At 47.3% G+C, this 13,114-nt stretch overlaps 1 protein-coding gene across 2 annotated transcripts in view; it reads right to left on the bottom strand.

The window, feature by feature from the left end:
• LOC147030239 (uncharacterized) overlaps nt 1–13,114 on the bottom strand; it is a 150,325-nt gene that overhangs the window by 113,217 nt on the left and 23,994 nt on the right. The window contains exon 1 of one of the 2 annotated variants that reach the window (XM_085874096.1): nt 8,280–9,129. The exons of the other annotated variant lie outside the window; for it this stretch is intronic. The gene's annotated coding sequence lies outside the window, so the exon portion shown is untranslated. Of the gene's footprint in view, nt 1–8,279; nt 9,130–13,114 lie in introns of those variants that run through there. 2 annotated transcript variants of the gene reach the window in all.

Genomic DNA, 13,114 nt, shown 5'->3' with positions numbered 1-13,114 from the left:
CCTATAAAACCAGAGAAACGAAGTATTACACATGAAAATAAGTAACAATTGACGACGTTATGGTGATTTAAAAATATGGCGGCATCTTGGACGCCATCTTGAATTGCGGAGTTACAGTAGCCTGTTGGAAAGGTTGTCCACCCGGAATTTGTTGCCGGGGCTCTAAGGAATCCAACCATATACAACAAACTTTTATAGCAGCCCGTGTCTGTTTTCGCAAAAAATGGGGGGGGGGGTTGCCCCCTGGATAATTGGCAATAGTAACTGGACGTACAACATTCCTTCGGTGATCCATGCATTTCTGCCAACACTGCATCGACTTTAAAAATTCTGCTGCAGTAGAAGTTTGTTTAAACATTTAGCAACCAGCTACGCATGGCTATCTGGACTGCCTGTCGTTTTCATGGCGCTGGCCTCTCATGTGATCTTCCAAGGGCCCAAAGAGTTGGTAATCCATGGGGGCCAACTCTAGACTGCATGAGGGTGGGGGAGCACTTCCCAGCCATTCTTTGAGATTTCCTCCAATGTCAGATGCGCAGTGTGAGGTCTAGCGTTGTGATGTTGAAAGATGACAGCTTTTTTCATTGGGCACTTTTCCCAAAGTGCACGTTTTTGTTTCTTGAGCATCTGAACATAGTGAGCCATTTTTATGGCTTCCTCGTTGGGCTGGAAATCAATCAGTATGTGTGTCTCGGCATCCCAGAAGACGGTTCCCATAACTTTGCTGGCAGAGAGTACTCTTTTGTCTTTCTTACTTGGAGATTTGGAGTAATGCAATTCCATGCTTCAATGCTTGGTTTTGGGTCGAAATGGTGGAACAAGCTTTCATCACCACTTACGATATGGTACAGAAAATTGTGGAACCAGGAAGCTCTTTTTAAAATGTTAACATTTGGTTTAGTCTATTCCTACATACATGACAAAAATTTCACTGAGCAAGTTCCTTTTTAAAACATCAATTCAAATCAAATTGATACAGAGCTCAGGTCAGGAATGGGAGCATGCGTCGGAGCAGCACATCGCTGCATCCACTTTCTGCCGGAACTCCAGGGGCCTCCGTTTGGCCATCCCCATCTCCTTGAGATGTCGATCAACCTGCTGCAACCATGAGGCACGTGGTCGGCCCATTGACATCCTCCATTCACGAGGCTTCCTCGCTGAGAGAATCTGGTGAGCAGGATCAGCATCAGGAAAATGAGCCACATGTCCATACAGCTGCAGCTGATGCTCACGGACCATGCAGGTAACAAATCTCTCTCAGCAACCGCTCGTTGGACACAATGTCTGACCAGCAACAGCCAAGGATTCTCCAAAGAGACTTGGTCTCTTCGAAGGACTTAAGTCTCCATCTCAGATCCCTGATCAGAGTCCACGTCTCACATCCGTAGAGCAAGACTGGAAGCACCAAGGACCTGAAGACTCGGACTTTCGTCCTCCTGTACAGATGCCGATAGTGCCATACCCCATAATCCAGTAAATCCATGACTCCCCAAGCCAGACCAAGACATCGACTGACCTCCATCTCACAGCCAGTTGGAGACATGGATATCACTGCCAAGGGAGGCGAATCTCTCAGTGACCTCAACATCCTCACCACAACCAGGTAGAGATAAGATAGCAGCATCCAAGATGTGATTGAAAGCCTGGATCTTCGTTTTGACACAGAAGCCCCATAATCCCAGTGGTTCCAGCTCCTCATTCAGCACCTCAAGAGTCCCCAAAGGGATATCCAGAGTCTCCGAAAAGATGACTGCATCGTCTGCGAAATCATGCTCAGAGATCTTGACATTCCCAAACGATGCACCGCAGCTTGATCTCTCCAACATCCTCCCCCGAATCCAATGCATACAAGCGCTGAAAAGAGTGGGAGCCAGTACACACCCCTGATGAACTCCAGTAACAACTGGAAATAAGTCAGGGATGGAACCCCCACATCTCCCAGCACTTTCAGTAACGGTGTTGAGTTCACACATCAGATTGATCAGTTTCGTTGGCACCCCACAAAGAGCAAGATTCCTCCAGATGGCATCCCGATTCACTGAATCAAATGCTTTGCAGAGATCAACATAGGCTGCAAGCAGCACTGCCGAAACTCTCGTCTGCATTCGGTGAGGATCTGAAGAGCAAGGATAGGGTCAATCGTTGACCTCATTGGTGTAAAGCCTGACTGCTCTGGGTGCTGGTACTCAAGCAGATGGTGGCAAACCCAATCAAGATTTATCTGACCAAAGACCTTGCCCAGCACTGAGAGCAGCGTCACCCCTTGGTAGTTGTTGCAGTCCTGGTGATCACCCTTCCCTTTCAAGAGAGGGACAACAAGGCCCCTCTTCCAGTCAGTTGGGATGATGCCTGTGTTCCAAACAGAGCACAGAACTGCATGCAATGACATGAGTACAGCATTTCCACAAGCCTTGAGAAGTTAAGCATGGATGCCACAGATCCTAGGAGCTTAACCCCATTTCAACCGATTCACCGCAGCCTGTGTTTCCACAAACAAAGGTGGATCACAGTTGATTGGAGGCTCATCAATAGGAATAGTAACACCCCTGACATCCAAATGAACAGCTGGTGGGTCAGCCTGGTACAGCCGCTCAAAGTAAATGGCCCAGCGGGCCTTCACTTCGGACTCCTCTGTCAAGAGACCACCAACCTCTGCTCTAACTGCAGTACACAGAGGGATGGCTTTGGAGGAATGCAATGCACAAATTCTCCTGGAATCAGGACGAGAATAACTTTACCACAGGTGATGCTCTACCCCTCAAATATTCCTCGCACAGAGGCCTCCTTCCTTATCCACCATAAGCGCACATACAGTTTTCAACCTAATCTCCCTGAACAGCTCAGCTCTGCCATTAAGCCTGGCCCTGCAACTTTGGTTAATGGTATCCAGTGTCGCATGAGAGACAAAACTATTCTTCACCCTACAGTGAGTTCCAAGACATCCACCAACAACATCAAGGATGGTAATCTTCAAGGAACTCCACAACTCTTCAGGATTCACCAAAGCACCCAGACCCACATATCCCCACTCAACCTGTTCACAACTTCTCAGCTACCCTCTCAGCCTCGAGCTTGACAACATCCAGCCTCGGCTGGGATGGTACCATTCTCCTGGATTTAAGCTGAAACTTCAGAGTTGTTACCACAAGCCTGTGGTCGGTATCGAGGAACTGAGCACTGCAGTGGACCTGTAGTTCTGGATCATCCTCCAGCGACTATCAACGAGAACATAGTCAATCTCCTTTGCCAAATCACCAGCGTTGGAATACCAAGTCCAGTGAAGAGCTTGAAACCATGAACCAGCCACCCTAAGTCCACAATTTCTTGCAAAGTCAAGGAACTTGGTGTTATTCTGGTTCACAGTTTCAAACCCATGGGGACCAACACATGTCTCATAACCATCCCTATCAGTTCCAGTCGATGCATTGAAATCCCCCAAGACGAGAAGTGTATCTCACCTGGGGGCACTGATTAACCACAGACTCGAGCGTGGCATGGAATGCGTCCTTCACGGTGAGATCACTCGCCTCAGTTGGAGCATATACATAGACCAGGGAAATGACACCCAAGGAGTGATAAATCCTTAGGCTCATAATGCGCTTGTTGAACGGTGTTACCTCAATTATCATGAGAGTCAGCTTATTGGACATGGCAACAGCAACTCCTTGGGCATGGTAATCATCAGAGTGACCAGACCAATAGTACATGTAACCACCCGCCATGATCTCGCCACTATCAGGTCTCTGAACCTCAGTGCTGCAATACCGATGTTCAAACGCTGAAGCTCAGATGATAACAGACAGGTGATCATTCTCTCTTAGGGAAAGGACATTCCAGGCACCCATCCAAAGGGACCGCCTCAGATTAACCCAAGGAGACCGCTGTCTGGTGGATGACACCTCAGCATCACTCCACCACACACCACCACAATCTGACCGAGGAAGTTTACCCCATGCTTTTTCTCCTTTCATGAATGAATGGGGGTCCCGAAGGCTTTGCCCCAATTCCGTCATCCAGTGAGCAGCCCTGAGAAGGGCAGCAGCACGCACAGAGTGGGTTTTCAGTTTTATTTGCGTTTATAGGTTTTGCGGAATGAAGTGTTTTATGGTGGCCAGAATGCAAATCCTGCCACCAACCTCCTAAAAAAAAACACATGAAACAGATGAGTACAGGATTACATGGTACCTGAAGCAAGTCACAGATCTGATATGGCCTAACCTGATAATAAACAATACAGAGCTCGTATAACTCCATAAATACAAATATTTGCTTGCTAAGTTCTCAGCATGTAGCATAGAGAGCTAACTCACTCACATTGGGACAACTCCTTCATTCACATCTACCTCACTGCATCACTCACCTTTGGCTATGTCCATCACTCACCTCCGGCTAACAGCATCACTCACTTCCAGCTAAAACCATCACTCACCTCCAGCTAAAACCATCACTCACCTCCGGCTAAAGGGGGCGCCTTGAAGGGGGCGCCACGGGCAAGGTGTTCGAGATAGAGCAAAATGGTTTCCAGACTTTAGGTGGGGAATGACCTCAAGATTATGCAGAAAAAAATATTGTCATCCTAGCTCTCAAAGTTTGAGCGGTTGGATGATGTTTATGTCAAAATTCGCAATTTTCGAAGTTTTTGACCTTGTGACGAAAATGAAAAATTGGACAACGACAAGTTTAAGATAATTCATTTTGCTATTCAAATACCAAAGAACCCATTCCATTCAGTCAATTCCCGAGAAGAGAGATTTTTAATCCGACGACCCCTAAAAATGGCTATTTCTTGGGCGTGGCTCCGCCCACAATGGGCGTAGCAAGCCCTCATCCAGGAAAACAACTAAACATTCATATCGAACACATAACCAAGTTTCATCAAGATCGGATCAAAGTCCACGGAGTTATGCTCTGGACAGACAGACACACAGACAGAAAAGGTGGTAGGCGGACATGGGTAGTCACCTACCCAATAGAACCTGACGCGATGGGCCCGTTCGATGGGGAATGACCTGAGGATTAAGCACAAGAAAATTCATGATTCCAGCTTCAAGGGTTAATGCTGCAGATTGTTTTTTCGTTAAAATACCCCCACATTGAAGTTTTTCGGCTGTTGCTAGGCAACGGAGGGGTCCATAGCAACGGTTCTTTCTCACACATAACTAGGACATACCATGAACCTACCATACCAGTTTCATGTATATCTGACTCACAGTCTCTGAGATATAACGAACTTCATTTTTTTTATTGTTTTTGACCAGGGTTCATTCAAAGTCTATCTTCAGCTGGAAATTTTTGACAATATGGCTGAATGTACTGTCCACAGTCGCTCGTGGCCCGATTTTTGAAAAAATAATTTTTTTATGATTTTTCAAAAATTTAAAAGTCCCGTTGCAAGGCAACGGTGGTGTCCATAGCAACGGTTCTCATTTGCACACAACTCGGTCATGGTCCCTTCCATGAACCCTTCCACTCGGTCCCTTCCATGAACCTACCAACCAAGTTTCATCGAAATAGACATTGTATTAACTGAAATCGCCATTTTAAATACTGATAAGGGTAGAACAAATCTCAAAAAAATATTCGACTACATCGACTACCCAACAGACAGACAGACAGACAAACACATCGACGGAAAAACTGATAATAAGGGTAGAAAACAAATTTCAATTTTTTTTTTTGTTTTTGACGAGATCGACTACCCAACAAGCCGGTAGGCGACATGGGTGGTCGCTAGACTAAGGCGAATTTGAAATATGTAGATAAGAGAACACATCAGATGGCATTTTTCCCGTTTGTTGTTCCATATAGGAACATGATGAGCAACTGTCCATTCATCATTTGTGTTTGATTCCCTAACCCTACGTCAGGGAATCCCAACGCGAACATTGGGGTGGAAGCATACAGTAATATAATTGCATACTAGTCACACAGTTTTTGACGGATCAGGCTGAAATTTTTTGACAAAGAGGTTGATTATAGTGTGCATAAAAGCGCGGAAGCTGATTTTTGTTTTTCAAAAAAAAATTCTCATTTTTTTCAAAAATTTCAAAGTCCCGTTGCTCGGCAACGGTGGCGTCCACAGCAACGGTGCTCAAAAGCATACAACTAGATCCTGGTATGAACCTACCAATCAAGTTTCATCAAAATCGGTTGACTCCTCTGGCCTCCAGAGCTATCCATTACATACATACATACAGACAGATGGAAAACCTGAGAATAACGGTAGTCGAGCTACCACCCAACAGACAGACAGACAGACACACAGACATAGCAAATATAGTGGCCACTCTGGCTGGTGCATGTGAATCAAAAATTCCACAACAATATGGATAGGCAGTCCCTCTGGGGGACAGGGTGTGAGGTCTTGCAGTGAATGCGTTAAATCATACAGCTTCCTCTTCTCCAATGGCTTGATTTCTGATCATCAATTTGGTTTCAGACCAGGTCACTCTACCCTGGATATGCTGCTTCTGCTCTCCCAACAATGGATGGAGGTCCTCAATGCCGGACAGGAAATCCGAGCCGTATCCCTGGACATATCACGTGCTTTTGACACAGTCTGGCACCGTGCCCTGCTCACCAAACTCTCTTCCTATGGTATCCAAGGCCATCTCCACTCATGGCTCGCAGACTTCCTCTCCTGTCGCAGTCACCGTGTGGCCCTAAATGGAGTTCTTTCATCCCCCCCCCCGCCCCCACTTCCTCTCCAGGCTGGAGTTCCTCAAGGCAGCGTTCTCGGCCTGTTCTTTTTCTGGTTTTCATCAATGATCTCTCCAACTCTCTGGAAAATCCTCTTTATCTCTTTGCTGATGACTCCACCGTCTGCCGTACCATCGGTCATCCCTCAGACCGGCAAGCAGCAGCTTCTTCGCTCACTGCTGATCTGGATAAAATCACAAACTGGTCTAACACATGGAACATGTCTTTCAATCTGGACAAATCTCACACTCTCACTACGTCTCTTTGAAAGGACCGTTTAGAAAACCCCCCATCCACTATCTCAACAATCCTCTGGAGGAAGTCCTTTCTTTCAAGCTTCTGGGTCTCACTATCTGCCATGACCTTTCCTGGGAAAGCCACATTTCAAACCTTGCGTCCAAAGTCAGTCGTTGACTGGGATCCTCCGTCGTGCAAAGTCCTTCCTCCGCCCACCTGAGCTCCTGACCACTTACAAAGCTTTTGTCCGCAGCCTGATGGAGTACTGCTCTCCCCTCTGGGCTTGTGCTCCTGCCTCTCACCTTTCTCGGCTTTACGCTGTAGAAACCAAGGCATTTCGGATCATTGGCATCTCCCGCAATGAGGCTGAGTCTTTGGGCCTCTCACTCAATCACCGCAGGCTGATCGGTGGTCTTTCTGTCTTCTACCGTCTCCTCTCTGGCCTCCCCCCCCCTGCTCTCTCTGCGATTTGTCCCCACAACATTTCCGCAGGGCGCTAAAGGTCCGCCAACAACCCCCTTCTGATAAAACTACCAAAATCACGAATCACTGCTCACCTTCACTCTTTCATTCCTCTTTTTTTTCCCCACCTTTGCAATAAACTCCCTCACTCTATTCATTCCCATTCTTCCCTCCAGGCCTTCAAAACAGCTGTTCACCACCACCTCTTATCATCCCCCATCCACATCCTCGACCTTTTCTACCCCTGATAATCCACCCAAGCCCACCTCCTTCAAATTCCCTGCTTTCCTTCCTGAAAGTCCCTGTAATGTCCATCTTCTATTCCCCATGTTCCCCATCCCATCCCTCTCCCTTCCACAGATCTCCTGTCTCTGTTCCCCACTGTTTTGTCCTTCCCACTCTCACCCCTCTTGTCTCATGCCCCCCTTGATGTGCGTTGTGTGTTCGCTCTCATACGAGCCTCGACAAGGTATCCCAAAAAATAAATAAATAAATAACTCCATGAAGCTGGTAAATTTTGTTGCGTTCCTAAATTATTTGTTCACTCAATATAATTCTCCAAACAGCAGAAAAAGGTGTGTTTCATTAATCCTTTGGAAATTTCACATTTTTTGTGTATGTATGAAGGAGGGAACATAGCCTTGCTTTCTTAAAGTAAATAGGTATATCGGCTAAATTATGACTCGTTATTTCTTTAAATTATCAGATTTCACAACAGATTTCGACACTTATTTAATCTGGACGATATCCGATCCTCAAAAGCGAAATAATATTTTGATGATGTACTTCAATTAGTCCGTGAGTAGATCGTAGAAAATCGTATCAGATAATGCATGAAAGAAATCGCTCCAAGCTCCTAATTTGAAAACTAGAGTACTGACAAAAGCGATGTCGACAGCAATCCGTAGCTTTGATGAACAGGCATTCGATAATATGAGGGAGGAAAATGAAAAGAAAAAACAAGAAATCGTTGTGGCCTGTTCCATGTCCGGGAATGGTTGAGCAGACCAAAAAACATGGCGGCTTCAGACCCCAGCGAGGTTACCCAGGAAACGCCTTAAAGTCCCAGAGTGAGGTGGCCAAGGATCGCCTGATGGAGGATAATATGGAATAGGCAAAGCCGAGAAGCGAACGTAGAATCCTTCTCACATTCGATTCTGACTTTACATAAAACGTGTTCACAACTGTATACTTGCCAACTATACCGTGGGACGTGTAAGCGCCGCACAGCTGATGATTTTGACGCAATTTCCGGTTACTTCGGCCTGGATTCGGGATCAGCGAACAAATAATGTAAATAACGATTAAAAAAAATTTTTTTGATGATGCGGGAGATATCTTTATTAAAATTAACTTTGGGGAAAAAAAATAATTGAATAAATAAATAAACGATCACTTCTGGTCAAGAATAAAAGAAATTAAAAGTTCCGGAAAGAGTTTCAAAATCACTCCCGGTAATGTTAAATACAAAATAAACCCTTCCTGTTGTGGTGAATTAACGTGAATCGAGGGACATGACGCGGGATCACATGTTGTGCGTCTCGCGTATAAGGGGAGGTCTCTGCGGCACGAGTGGTTGTCCCCGGGGCATTGCCATTTACATCGGCTGTTCACTTGATGCTCGTTAACTGAAGGTGCTCATTGACTGGTGAGAATGGAGATTATATCGAACTCCGTGCTTACGCGGATTGTCTGCAATGATTAATCGCACATGTATACGTACTGCTTATGTACTCCTAGCTGAACCTGTATTCCCCGGTGTGCCCGTAGAAGCGGCTCCAATCAAATGTAATAAAGCCTAAACTCTGAAGGTTCATCTCTCGCTTTCATTTCAATTTATTCCATTTGGTTTTCTCGGCTCTCTCAACCAACGATGGACAAGATCTACAAACCAGAGAGGTTCGACGCAGACCCAAACGCGACTGACGCAGAAATGAAATGGTCGCATTGGTTCTGTTCCTTCTCACACTATCTGACCATCATCGAGGAAGGAGCCGACAAATTTGCCGCTCTCGTGAATCATGTCTCGCCCAGCGTGTACAGGCTCTTCTCGGAGTGCGACACTTACGAAGCAGCGATCGAGGTGCTGCAAGCGCTCTACGTGAAGCCCAAGAACGAGGTATACATACGACATCTTCTCAACACACGCAAGCAAGCAGCCGGGGAGACAATCGATCAGTTCCTGCAAGCTCTGAATCAGCTGGGAAAAGACGGCAGCTTCCGGGCCGTAAGCGCCGAGGAACACCGAAAGGAAGCCACACGGGAAGCATTCATCCAAGGACTCAGATCAGCCCACATACGGCAACGCTTACTAGAGAAAGCGCAACCCACTCTTGACAAGGTAGTCGATCAGGCACGAGCGATGGATACGGCTCAGCAGCAATCTGAGTCATTTGGGACACCGATGCTGCTAATGAACGCTGCTACGATGGGAACCCAAGGAACCCCACTGGCACAGACACAGCCAGACATAGGGGATGGAGAAACACCCGAGGAGCCGGATACCCAGGCCACGTCAAACTCCTCAGCAACTGCTCCGGTTGGTAAATGCTTCTTTTGTGGGTACAAAAGGCATCCTCGTCAAAAATGTCCCGCCAGAGATGCCACATGCATGAATTGCGACAAGAAAGGGCATTATGCCAGGGTATGTAAATCTACTCTAAGGAGAAATAAACCCACTTCTGCGGCTCTCTACTCGCAGAATAAATTAACTGCAGCCTCCCCGGGGAATCTATCCAAGGCTATCATCAACGTACAAATTAACGGGCATATGGCTGAGGCACTGATTGATACCGGTAGCTCTGAAAGTTTCGTCAACAGCTCGCTAGTGAAGGGCAGGAAATGGGTAATCCACCCGACTGACAATACGGTATGCATGGCCGCCACCTCACTACAATCCCGCGTACGAGGGTACTGCAATGTTGAATTGGACGTAAAAGGGTACACGCATCGGGATGTAAGGGTACTGGTGCTTCGTGATTTGTGCGCAGACGTAATTCTGGGTCATAATGTCCTCAAGCAGCACACGAGCGTCGAAATACCCTTTGGAGGAAGCAAGCCTCGTCTAATTTTAAATGCGTTGACCACCGCGGAGGTGACGTCCCCCCAGCTGTTCGCTAACTTGTCGCCGGTCTGCAAACCGATAGCGATCAAATCGCGGCGATATACCACTGCTGACATGAATTTCATCACTTCGGAAACCAAGCAATTACTGGAAGAGGGAATTATAGAACCGAGCGATTCGCCATGGCGCGCACAGGTGTTAGTAACCAGCAGTCAGAACCATAAGAAACGAATGGTTGTCGATTATTCCCAAACGGTCAATCGCTTCACCCAACTCGACGCCTACCCCCTGCCGCGCATAGATGAGATGGTCGAACGCGTGGCCAATTATAAGGTATTCAGTACCATCGACTTGCGAAGCGCCTATCATCAAATTCCCATCCGAGAGGAAGACAAACCTTACACTGCATTCCAGGCAGGGAGGCGCCTCTACCAATTCAGGAGAATACCTTTCGGTGTCACGAATGGGGTAGCTTGCTTCCAACGGGTTATGGACGACATCATCTCAGATGAAAACCTCAAAGACACTTTTGTTTACGTGGATAATGTCACAGTGTGCGGTAGGGATCAGAGGGAACATGATAGGAATCTGGACAGATTCTTGAGCATTGCTAGAAAATATAATCTGACTCTCAACTACGAGAAATGCGCATTCTCGGCAAGGTCAATTGACCTTCTCGGCTACACGATAGCCGACGGCACAATTAAGCCTGATCCTGAGCGATTGCGCCCGCTCCGTGAGCTTCCACCACCTCAGGACCTGCAGGCAATGCGCCGGGTGATCGGGATGTTCGCTTACTATGCAAGATGGATTTCGCAATACTCCAAGAAAATACATCCCCTAGTGCATTGCAAAAACTTTCCACCAGATGCCGCTGTTGTAAGAGCTTTCCACAACCTCAAGGATGATATCAGTAAGTCCGTGGTTTTATCGATCGACAGCTCGGTGCCCTTCGTGGTGGAAACCGACGCTTCAAATCACGCCATAGCTGCTACACTTAATCAGTCTGGGCGGCCGGTCGCGTTCTTCTCGAGAACTCTCTCTAGAAGCGAACAGAGACACTCAGCGATAGAGAAGGAAGCGTACGCCATCGTTGAAGCGCTGCGGAAATGGAGACATTATTTACTGGGAAACCACTTCACGCTCGTTACGGACCAACGATCCGTGGCATTCATGTTTGATGGGAAAAATAACAGAAAAATTAAGAATGAAAAAATTATGAGATGGCGGATAGACCTAGCTTGCTACAGTTACGACATTGTTTACCGGCCCGGGAAAGAAAACCCTGCTGCAGATACCTTCTCTCGGGTCTACAGTTCGGCAACAATCAGTCAGGCTTTGCAAGACCTCCATGTGTCTCTGTGCCACCCGGGGGTAACTAGGATGGCACATTTCGTGCGCAGACAAAATCTTCCCTATTCTGTTGAAGATATTAAACAAATGAATGCTTCATGCCCTGTTTGTGCTGAACTAAAACCCAGATTCTTTGGCGCGGCATCTGGCAGACTGATCAAGGCCACTTCCCCCTTCGAGAGACTAAACATCGACTTCAAAGGGCCCCTGCCGACCGAAACAGACAACAGATACATATTCACCGTTGTTGATGAATATTCAAGGTTCCCTTTCGCATTTCCGTGCTCGGATATGACCTCGGGCACTGTCGTGAAATGTCTCTCTGACCTCTTCGCTATGTTTGGGAGACCTTCGTACATACATTCAGACAGAGGGCCGTGTTTCATGTCGGCCGGGCTAAAACAATTCCTACTAGAGCTCGGCATAGCAACTAGTCGAACGACGGGTTACAACCCACAGGGAAACGGGCAGGTGGAAAGGTATAATGGAGTTATTTGGAAAGCCGTAACTCTGGCGTTGAAATCAAGAGGACTGGGCCCCGAGCGGTGGGAGGTTACCCTTCCCGACGCTCTGAATTCCATACGCTCTTTGCTCTGCACGTCCACCAATGCCACTCCTCACGAACGAATGTTTACTCACCAACGACGTTATGTTGACGGTCAAACGGTGCCCAACTGGCTGACCCATCCCGGTACAGTGTTCATGAAACGCCCGGTACGACAAAGCAAGTATGAACCCCTGGTGGAGGGGGTCGAACTCATTGACACTAATCCAGAGTATGCTCATGTCAGGCTCCCGGATGGCAGGGAGACCACTGTGTCGGTTCGCCATCTGGCTCCCTCAGGTACTCCTCCCGCCGGTACACCACCTTCTGGCACTCCTCCTTCTGACATTTCCCCCCCAGGAACTCCGCCGGGCGACGGGGCTGCCGCGTTCCACCCGAGAGCGATCGAGGAGTCATCCCCGGCACAAGTCGAGGCTCACCAAGGGGATCGGGAGTCTCCCTCAAGTGAAACTGCCGTTTACTCCCAGAGAGGTCGACGAATAAGGCCCCCTCGACGACTCAATCTGTAAAGGGGATTATCGGCATTCTCGCTGCTCATGCTCCTATATGCCCATTATATCATATATCGATGCTCATTACCATGCTCCTACAACTCAAAATAATCACTGCTTGGCATGTATGCTCCTGTAGATCTATTAGTCCACGTTGCTTGAAATGTATACTCCTATAGTGCTAAAGCAATCATGGTGTGTAAGATGGGCCCCTAGTTACATTTTAAAGGTGAGGAGAATGTG

Source organism: Eptatretus burgeri, chromosome 3 (genome assembly GCF_056783735.1).
Source record: "Eptatretus burgeri isolate ZD-2024b chromosome 3, Ebu_testis_v1, whole genome shotgun sequence".
NCBI classification, from domain to species: Eukaryota; Metazoa; Chordata; class Myxini; order Myxiniformes; family Myxinidae; genus Eptatretus; species Eptatretus burgeri.
This window is presented reverse-complemented; position numbering and strand designations above follow the sequence as displayed.